Source organism: Protopterus annectens, chromosome 5.part1, assembly GCF_019279795.1.
Source record: "Protopterus annectens isolate FY-2018-M chromosome 5.part1, PAN1.0, whole genome shotgun sequence".
NCBI lineage: Eukaryota > Metazoa > Chordata > Ceratodontiformes > Protopteridae > Protopterus > Protopterus annectens.
The window spans coordinates 416,968,286-416,977,346 of record NC_056736.1 but is presented as its reverse complement, the minus strand read 5'-3'; positions in this window follow the sequence as shown (position 1 = coordinate 416,977,346).

The window sequence follows — 9,061 nt, the reverse complement described above, 5'->3', positions numbered from 1 at the left end:
ATAAGATCCATTCCATGGCTTGTAAGATGTGTGCAAGCCATGGCTGCCTCTGTTGCAGGTGAGTGGGCACATTTTATGGACAAACATCTTGGACAGCAGACCATTTCTTGGTGTGACAATGAGGACCTGTACTTGCAGGAAGGTGCATACTCATGAAGAGTGAATGCTGTCAGTACCTCAAAAGCTGCTTCCACAATATATTATTTGGAGTGTATGCACACATATGCTTCCAGTGTTTGTTAAGGTATGTATTCCCCATATTTGCTGTCCTAACATAAGATTCCATATTACACATGCATTGCTCATGTTATGACCACATTAGGTTGTAAGGGTTGTGGAATGTGGTATTGTGATATGCCGTTGTGTAGATCTGTAACGGTTTCATTGTAATAGTGGTATATACACTGTTGTAGCACTGTATTAAGGGTGATGTTTCAGACATGTTCCTACTGTAGGCTATCTGCCCACCATTATGTTCATCTCTGTGCACACATCCTGCAATGACAGGTTGTTAGTTATATTGCAGGACTTTTACATACCCTTCAGATATGCCACCATGGTGACCACTGTGATGCAGTGAAGTTAACAGAAACAATAAGTGAACATGTACAGCATGCATTATGGGTAGGTGTGTTAAATGTGTGCATGGCAAATACCATGAGCATAACATGGCCAGTGTATTGGCAAACCTGAACAAAAAACATCATACTCACCAGCTACAGGCTGCTGCCCTAGAGGTATACCAGAGGGACCTACATAGTTGTGTGAGAGATCTGATGTCAATAGCCATACCTGTGGCATTGGTACAAGGAGGGAGCAGCATTACAATACATCAACAGTACAAACCCACAAGACTACAGATTATGCACATCTGTTTATTACTACAATGCAGCAACAGACCATATATATTTTATCTCAAATATGCATGATTAAACTCTACAGATGCCAATGGATAAGCAACAGTGGTCTACTGATGTGCCCTGTGGCTTACCTGCATGCTCCTCATCCATTGTGTGGGTAGCACCCACCTCCACAATGCTATCCGCAGGGTGTTGTCTTTGCAGGTGGGCAGGTGCCCCAAAGCTGAAGAAGAGCTCCTCAGCATGTGTCAGAGGGGCTGGATGGCATGCCCCCCACATGGCTAGCTGGTCCCTCCTAACTGCAGCAGCACACTGACGGGCATGGTGGAGTAGGTCAGTGCAATGATGTTGGACCTGCTCATAACTGCAGTTATGCAGGCTGACATCATTTACCCTGTGGATGAGCTCGTTCCACAGGGCTGTCCTCTCCTGCAGATCATCAGCTGTATGACCAAACAGGGTGTGGTAGTGATGCACCAGGTGGTCTATAATAACCTCATTCTGCTGGGGAGAATAGACTGGCAAGAGCTCTCTTAACAGGGTGCCTGAAAGACATAAAGAGGAAAAAAGTCTGAGGACCTCATACTGCAAGGATATAATAGTTGTTAATTCACATCTGTCTCCCCCCAACCATATTGGCAACAATAATAGGAACACACAACTCAACGAGTATATTTACAGCTTACCTACTGTTGGAACATACATCATATTGTATAACAAATTGTGCAATGTGTTTCTAGTCATGTTCCATGTTGAAACACTATCACCTGCATGCCATTGTAAGGGCCACTATGGTTCCATATATGCATGTGTTCTGTTTGCTATGTGACTGCTCCAAATCTGATGTTTTGTGTTATGGGGATATATATGCATGCTATTAGACATAATCCTGGAATGTGTGGACTATTAATACCATCATATGTTCTATAACTGTGACACAATAGCATATTTGGGAAGGCAGGTCTCAGCAGCACCACCTCTCCCACCTCATCCGGCCATGTTACCAGGCCACAGTGCATCTGGAACCCATCCCGGGACCTCATCATCTGCTGGTCCTGCACTACCTTCAGGTGGAACCACCTCAGGGGATGGTGTTCACCCCCCACCCCTGGGAGAACACACACATGCACACACACACACACACACACACACACACACACACACACACACACACACACACACACACACACACACACAGGATCCTGTCACCTGAAGTCAGGTCCAGGGTCTGGTGCATAGGGAGCTCCACAGAGACTTGATGGATGAGCTACACCATCTTGAGGCCCTTGGTACACAATTACAGGGTCCGCATGCTCCTCCTACCAGGCCCCAGCCCATTGTTTCCATCTGGGGGCTCATGAGCTTCCACATTCCAAACACCATTCCCCATCCAAGGTGTTTACTGACCACATGTGTCACATACCTCTCCTGTATGCTGTCTTATCTGTCTTCCAACCCAAACTACCTCCCCACATATACCTACTATCCTTCCCCAACATACCAATCTCACCTTCACAAACAAGAGCAATGTGTTCCCAACATTGATTTTCACACCGGACATAACTGTCCATTTTGCACCTGCTTACTACTGTGTATGTATATATATATCTATATATATATCTATATATATATATATCTATATATATATATATATATATATATATATATATATATATATATATATATGTGTGTGTGTGTGTGTGTGCGTGTATAGATATATGTGATGTTTTCGTTTTCTCACATTTATCGTGCAGCACTGTCATTCAACAGTAGGGGAAAAGTATTTACATATATATATATATATATATATATATATATATATATATATATACACATATATGTGTGTGTGTGTTTGTATATATGTAGACATACACATGTATATATATATATATATATATATATATATATATATATATATATATGTGTGTGTGTGTGTGTGTGTGTGTGTGTATATATGTATATATATATATATATATATATATATATATATATATATATATATATATATATATATATATATATATATATATATATATATATATATGTGTGTGTGTGTGTGTGTGTGTGTGTGTGTGTGTGTGTGTGTGTGTGTGTGTGTGTGTGTGTGTGTGTGTGTATATATGTATATATATATATATACATGTATGTATATATATATATATATATACATACATGTATATATATATATATATATATATATATATATATATATATATATTTACACACACACACACACACACACACATATTATACATATATATATATATATATATATATATATATATATATATATATATATATATATATATATTTATATATAGGTTCATAGGTTGATACTAGACTATCTGCCCTAGGGAATTTATAAGCCTAGCCAGAGTGTGTTTGTCTTTTGCCACCCTTTTAGATTAGTTGACTGTGCCACTTATAGTAGGTCACAGAAGGTAGCCCTTTTAAGGTTAGTTTACTGTACCTCTGTCAAGCAGGGACACAGAAGAGATCCCAGGGGTAAACTTACAATCTACCATTCACTCATCAAGATTTCTCTTGAAGAGGGTCAGTGAGGGGCTCTGCCTAACATGGATTGGGATTTTGTTCCAGAGTGAGGGGAGCCTCTGGGATATGAATCTGTCCATACAGTATGTCCTATTTATTTCAGTGCTGAGGTTCAAGTCCCTGGAGCGTGTAGCTCTAAGGGATTTGGATTTCCTGAGGTGAAGCATGTCCATTAAATCTGGGTTGGACATGGCTTTATACGTCAGACACAGATCGCCTCTGAGTAGGCGGTATGCAACTGAGTAGAGCTGGAGTTTCTTTAGTCAAACTGCATAGGGCATCTGTTTGAGTCCCTTGATCCTCTTGGCGAGGTACTTTTGGGGTCTTTCCAGTTGCTGCAGGTGTCAGGTAAGGTACATCCCAAATGGGGCATTGTATTCAATTATGGGCCTGATAAGTGATGAGTAGAGGGGCACAATGACCTCTCTTGATCTAGATGTGAACCCTTTTGTGATAAGGTGGGCTATATAGAAGGTCTTTCTAACCACTTTGGCAACTTGATTGTCAAAGGAGAGATTGCTATCTACTTGGGTCCCCAAGTCCCTAATTACTGCTTCCGTACTTAATGGATTACCACCTATGTGGTAATTTGTGGGCACTTTGTTTTTCCCAAAGGGGATGACTATGCACTTTTTGGCATTTAGCTTTAGGCCATGGCTCTGGCACCAGTTATCCATCTCTGTGAGACCCTTTTGGAGGATGCTTGTATCAGCCGGAGAGTCGATTATGGCACCCAGTTTGCAGTCATCTGCGAACTTGGTCAGCCATAGTCCACCCATGTTAGCCTGTTCCTCTGAGAAATATATACCGAACAAGAGAGGTCCCAGGACTAAGCCTTGTGGGATGCCACTTGTAACTGGTCTAGAGTCTGACATGGCACCTGCTATTCTGACCATGTGGGTTCTATCCCTGAGCCAGTTTGCAACCAATCTTGTGACATAGGGGTTGATATTTAAGCTGGTGAGCTTATTTATGATGCCGGAGTGGGGTATTGTGTCGATGGCTTTTGCGAGGACCAGGTAGGCTATGTGGACTACCTTCCCTTCATCTATGGCTTTGGTAACTGTTTCAAAGAAGTCGACCAGGTTCAAGAGGCAAGATCTGCCCTTAACAAAGCCGAATTGGGTAGGATCCAGTATCTGGAGGTTTCCAATGTCTTTGTTTATGATTTCCATGATGATACGCTCCATAGCTTTGCAGACCAGGCTAGTCAGGCTTATAGGGCATAGTTTCCGGGGTCTGTTGTGGCACCACCTTTGTGGAGTTGGACCACTGTTGCTGTATGCCATTCCTTGGGTACATATCCTGTAGTAAGGCTGAGATTGAACAGTGACTTTATATGAGGGTTTAGTTCTTCTTGGAGCTTGTGTAAGACATAGCCCAGGACACCATCTGGTCCCATTGATGCTGTGTTTTTTTGTTTTGGAGAGGGCAGCTCTCACCTGTGCATCTGTGATCTCAGGAAGGCTACACTCTGTTGGGATAGACATTTGCTCTTTTGGGGGGGAAGGGGGGAGTTTGCTCTGAACCTTTCTGCCAGGATGTTAGCAATGTCTTTGGGTTCAGTGTACTTTTTGTCATTTTGCAGTAACTCAGAGCATATCTGGGAGTTGCCTTCTAGGTTCCTGACATAGCTAAAGAAGGCCTTGTGATTATCTTTAGTGTCTTGTGCAATTTTTCTTTTGAAGCTGGCCTTAGATGAATTTATGAGGGATTGTAGTTTCTTGCTAGTACTGATCAGAAACGCCTTCCATTTTTGGGATTTTGCTCTGTCATGTAGTAGCTTTCTCCTTCTGTTGTATAGCTTATTTATGGCTGGGGTCCACCAGACAGGTCTCCTGCCTTTGGAGAAGTGAGTCTTGGTTTTTATTTTATTTGGGATAGCATGCTCCATGCATTCCTGTAGGTGTCTATAGAATGCTTTAGTAAAGGATTCTGCATTTTGGGCTGCATTTTCCACTGGCCCGGGGGCTTTGAAGGATTCCACCTCGGTTTTGAGAAGTGTAAAGTTTGCTATTGAGATGTTCTTTACTGTGGTTTCCTTGGCTGGGGGTGGGGATGGAATTTGGATGTCCAGTGAGATTAGTTTATGGTCTGATCTTACCAATAAGGGGTATACCTTTGGTGTGGAACATAGAGACCCCATGTTGGTGATGACCAGATCAAATATGTTTTCCCCTCTTGTGGGAGTAATGACCAGTTGTTCCATAGCATTTGAGTTTATAAATTCTAGGAACCGTTGGGTGAGGGTGTTTGGGCTTGAGTAGTTTTCCCAATCAATGTTTGGGTAGTTGAAGTCACCCAATTTAATGGTGTTTGGAGAGAACTTCATATTCTCCAGTGTTCTCAGGAAAGCTGAGTGGTGTTCCTGTGTTTGGGGGGGGTGGTCTGTAGCAGGCTACAAACTGAAAGGCAGTTTTGCCCACTGTTACTTGCACATGGATGGTCTCTGATGCTTCATGCAGTGCCACTAACCTGGAGGTGTGGGTATCTTTGATAAATATGGACACTCCCCCTCCTTTTGTGGTTCAGTCCGAGTTTTGAGGCCGAAAAGCATGGTATGAAGTATAATCTGTTAGTGCTGGGGCGCTCTCGGGAGCCTTGAACCAGGTTTCTGTTACTGCACAGATATCGATATTCTCCATACTGAGGAGAGTCTCGAGTGCATGCATCTTGAGGTTTAGACTTCTGACATTGAGCAGCAGTACCCTTAGTTTTTTTTCTTTGTGTTGTCTATGGAGGTGGGTTTGTCTTTTGAGCCTTGCCTAAAAAAGGCACTATGGGGGAGGCAAGAGCCTTTGCCAGTATTCAAAAACCCAGGGGTGACAGGTGCAAGCCATCCCTAGTGAAGCAATGTGGCTTGTCGAGCATGTCATCCCAGGCTGACAGACACTGGATGCCCTTTGAATGACACCAATACTTTAGCCAATTGTTAAAATTGATCATTTTGTCTTTATACTGTGGCATCGTTCTTGGTGAGGGCAAGATGCTACTCAAGGTCAGAGTCATACCAGCCTGGGCTACATGATCAGAGAGCTCCTCTATGTCTCTTTTCATGTAGTCCAGGGAGGTACGTTTCAGGTCATTCACACCAGAATGGACAATGACTTGCTTTGGAGTGACCTGAGTGCTTGTCTTATGTGGTGGATCCTGGCACCTGACAGGCAGCTTACAGTGACCTTCTCCTTGTTCAGTCTGGTGAGTGGGACGTCAGTGTATATATATATATATATATATATATATATATATATATATATATATATACATATATGTATATATGTGTGTATATATATATATATATATATATATATATATAAATATTATATATATATATATATAAATATTATATATATATATATATATATATATATATATATATATATATATATATATATAACAACAAACTCTGCGACCAAAGCTGTAGATAACTGAGTACAATACTAAAAACTTCAACTATTAATGAGGCAAAAAAACAAAATGAGAAATCAAAAAATGGACAGGAGCCAATTCTAAGAGCTTTCGTCTCTTTAATAAGTGATCAGAAACTTCATCAGAATAACAGTTAACAGTACATTGCATAGAATTATATATCAAATAGGTAATGCTCCATTTAAAAGGAACCAATGGGATGTAATGGTAAAAAAAATATATAGCATAAATATGAAGGAGACCAAACATAACCCTTATTTACACAGTTACCATAGAAACAATGTGTTCACATTAAAACATGACAGTAAGATGAACTAATGTAAATAGCAGTCAGCGGTGCCATTTTAAAACACATTTAATGTTCAGAGTCTCACTGAGTCCTGGAGGGACATCCGATCTAAGTCTTAATTGCCACAGCAATTTCCTCACTTCAAGCAAAGTATTAACATCACCAAAGAACTGTTCAAGTTTCTCCATAACAATAAACTTAAATTTGTAAAATTAGTGCAAATCACACTGTGCTTAGCTAAAGCATTACACAGGTCCTTATGGCTCCTGTCCATTTTTTGATTTTGCATTTTGTTTTTTTTTTTTGCCTCATAAATAGTTGAAGTTTTTAGTAACATATATATATATATATATATATATATATATATATATATATATATATATATATATATATATATAGTGCATTCAAACATCAGGTCCACACTCTCTAACTCTCCTTCCTCCACAACTGCACTGTTCTGCCTTGCTACAAAACAGACAGGTGTCACATGTGGACACAGCCTAACATTAGGGGGGTATATATAGTGACAGATTGCAGGTAAGTCTATTACAAACGTATGGCGTTTGTGTACTATAACTTTCATGTTAACATGACTGTCCTGCAGGTGGTGGGGTTTGAAACTCATATGTCTATCATAACATCATTACTTCCACCACCAGCTATTTGCCACACTAATATACATGCCTTGAGGTACAGAACACACACTATGATGGCTTACATCTTGTCATTCAATGCTGATCTGCACAGTTGACAGGTATGGTCCACTGCCCACAGGGCCAGATGATATGTCTATAGCAGTTGCTCAGCAGGACATCATTACACCAACTCTTAATGGCACATATAAATCTTTCCACATCATCTATCCCATTATTACAGACCAAGTACTACATTCAATTACATGCATATATGTTTCATATACATGTAGTATTGTCCTCTCTTCTAGGTACACTTTTATGTGTCTTCTGTGTTATATATGTTTGGTTTGTAGTTTTAGTTGTTTTAGTTATTTTATTTTTTCCTCTTTCTCTTTCTCTCTCTCTCTGTTTCTCCACTACAGGGGCTGAGGTGCTATGAATAGGTTGCAGCATGGATTTTGTAGGTCATGCTCATGATCAGGTGATGGCCTCTGCACTAATCCGTGCTCACCACTTGCTAATTGCATGCAGCCAGCTGTGTAGTCCTTCCAATTACCACTGTCATGGCAACCCACTACTATAAATGACTACATCATGTGGGTGTCATCCCTTTACCTTTCCTGTATAGAAGACATCCTTCCTGTGGGTGGACAGCAGTGTTACAGACAGCAGGTAGCAATACCTCTTACAACAGGACTTGCAGACACAGGCCAACTACATATTTGTATAAGGTTCCAGACCAATGGACAGTGAGCCCATTGTTGTTATATGCATTGTATACTTCTAGTTTTACAGAGTTTGTGTGTACATGCTACTTTAGCATGGAATGCAGTTTGTCTGTTAGCTCTCAACTCTGTACCTATCCACATGATGGCCAGAGGATTGACTGTTGTGTTTTGTCTGTTCACCACACAGGTCTTGTATCTGATATATCAGTGGCATTCTGTCTATTGAGTGCTATCAGTACATGGCTACATCCATTTGTGTTTCTGACTTCATATTCATGAGTAAGGGTATGTTGCAACCAATCCTGTAACACCAGCAACGTTCATAGTGTATAACAGCAATATTGCAAATATGGCCCTGTGTTCCAGCCCCTGTCCTCCACCTATATACCAGGCTTTGCCCATATGTCATGCAGTAAGAGGTTGTAAAGTAGTGGCCTACCATTATGTACTTCTAGCATTCCTGCCATAATTCCAGTGATGTTGTGGACTCCCATACATATTGTGGGGTAGGGTCCATATATATGTGGGCTACAGCTGGACAAAAAGTGTGTGACCTTGTACAGTCCA